This window comes from Triplophysa rosa, linkage group LG2 (assembly GCF_024868665.1).
Source record: "Triplophysa rosa linkage group LG2, Trosa_1v2, whole genome shotgun sequence".
Lineage (NCBI taxonomy): Eukaryota > Metazoa > Chordata > Actinopteri > Cypriniformes > Nemacheilidae > Triplophysa > Triplophysa rosa.
The window spans coordinates 25,070,352-25,073,083 of NC_079891.1; positions in this window are offsets into that span (position 1 = coordinate 25,070,352).

Sequence of the window (2,732 nt, forward strand, 5' to 3'; positions counted from 1 at the left end):
ACACATCTGCGCTTACAACATTGTTTGAGGAGCCGTTTTGTGAACATTATAATGATACCCGCGTCCACCGCGCCCGTCTCTGTTTATACCGTTAATGCTGATAATATGAATCCGCATATTATCACTTTTAAAGTTCGGTATTAGCTGTTGTTGCTAAACATTTATTTAATTATTGTTTGCCTGCAGACGCTCTGGTGGGTTTTGGTAGTTTTGTCAAGGTAAAACCGCATCGGGTGTGCTCGTGCTTTGGCATGAGACATTATTCTGCCTTTATAAACTGTACATTTTTTTTGTGCCGTTTCTAAAATAAAATATGCTCAACATGTGCTTTAAAACACTGTTTTAGTGGGTATTTAGGTGAACACTTGTGCAGTGTGCGCATGTCAGCAGATTATATCGGATTTGAAGCTCGTCGTGTAAACACGCACATCAATCAGATTACTTAATTTACCTTTCATGTAAACACTACATTCAGATTGCACAATCTGATTAAATTCAATCCGATGTGTGCATGTAAATGCAGCTACTGTTTCGAGTCCTGCCTGGAGCAGGTTCGGGTAAAACTGGTTTCAGTTGTTACAATAATTGTATTCATTGTTGTATCATTTATACCAATTTAATGTGACATATACACATTGACACCATGTTAATAATAAATCCAATTAAAAAAAGCTGTTACAATCTGCATCATTTGTATTTAACATTTTGGTATTTGACCATTTCTAATAGTACCAATGCAAAACTGGTTCTCTCATCTAGGGGCTTTAAGAAACTAATACATGGGTGTTCTGTAATGCTTCTTTAAAAAATATATAAAAGAATGACAAAGTCTTAATTGCTAAATGTATTGCTGTGGGCTATAGGTCCGTGATTTGCTTATGAAAAAATATACAATACTAAATTAAATACTGTAAAACAAATGCAGATAAATGTAATAAAAGCAATAAAACCCATTGATGCTAACTCAACTTTGTTAGGTCAGGCTGGTGAGAACACTCAAACCAATAGAACCAACAGAATCGATAGCACCACTGAGACTCACTGTTTACGCATTTCATCATCCTACATAAGGTTTATGGCTACCCATTTAATGCTGACATACAAAGCAGTTTAACATCACGCACACTCGCACAGTCATATTTAGCTTATTGTAATGCCTCTTCTGCAACTTTTACATAGTCAAACACACACACACAAACATCCAGAGCCGCCGCCCACAGCTGTGTCAGCCCATTTCCCTACAATCCAATCTGCTCCTCTTTCCCATGATGCCTCCCATTGGCACAGCAGAGAGAAAATTCCCCACAGGGCCTGTGCAGTGGAGCTGATATGGAAAATGATTTCAGAGAGTTGCTCAGACCTATAAAGTTTATTTCAGTCTCTTCCACTCATGAGACATTCACTTTCCCACCACTGGACTCAGATGACAACATATTACATACCATTGTATTATAGTAATAGTAAATACATTAGTTGTGTACTAGTAGTCTGGCAACAAGTCGATGTGAAAACAAAAAATATTTCTAAACTGTTGTAGTGTAGTAGTGAAAACCAAGCCGTTCTGGTCCTGCACAATGACTGCTTTTGAATGCCCACATATGTACATGTATGTGCATCCATGTAGAGCACCTGCAGTCATAGGAAAGCATTTGTAAAATGTGCACGTTAGCGAGGGGTTAGTGCAAGCACGGTATGTTATGTTTAAGTGTGTCTAAACATGTGATTTGCTGTATACAGTAAACTGTATTCAATATTAGCAAGGAACAGAGAAATCCTGTAATGCACTTATTTTCTTCATAACTGATTTACTTAAATAATTACTTGAAACAACATAAAACACAAACACTATATACAAAACTGACTAATAAAAATACTGACCAAAGTCTATAGTGCATGACAATAATACAGTTACAAGGATTCCTTAAGACAGAGTCGGTCATCAACAAAAAAGGGCTGAGAAACAAAAGTCGAATCTTTCACTTAAACACACAGTCAGTTGAGATGTTCAAAGACAACCAGAAATTCACAGAATTGAATCCATGAGACTTGGCTCATGGTCCAAGCTACCCCCACATGACACTGGATAAAATGTGGTAAATTAGAAAAGGGGGGTTGAAATAAGGATTACTGGAGATGGGTAGACAGCTGCTTATATCCCCTTTCTAAATTCCTTTTAGAACATCCCAGGACAATCTTTTGGTACTTGGGCGAAAGTACCTAAACAACCATTTGTCAAGACTAGACAATTATGATCACCTTAGACATTAAGTTCTGGCTGACAGAAACTGAACAGCATAAACTTCTGTCAGGCGTGTTTCTCACAGGCAAGACCTAAAGCCGGAAGTGTAGGTGGTGTGGGCCATCTCAGCTGGGTCTCCAGGAACACAAAGATCTGCATTGCTCTGATCCATTGTTAACAGCTCCCATCTGTTACAACCAAGCTGGGCTTGAGTCATCATGTTCAAAACCAACAGAGCTCCCATAACAAGCCCCTCATTCCACCCAAACAATCTCACATGACTCCACAGTTTGGGAAAAGCAAAGGGAATTTTTACAGATCTGGTTTGTGTCGACCGCTGTTGCTCAATCCGCTGGTTTGTCATGCAGTGGTGAGTAAATAATATTCCACGTTTAGAGGTCCAAAGTCTCTGGAGTTTAGGTACAGCAACTGTGTAGGAGTTTCATGGAAATACTGTTACTGTGTTTTGTTTCTCCTAAAGTTCACTTGAGAG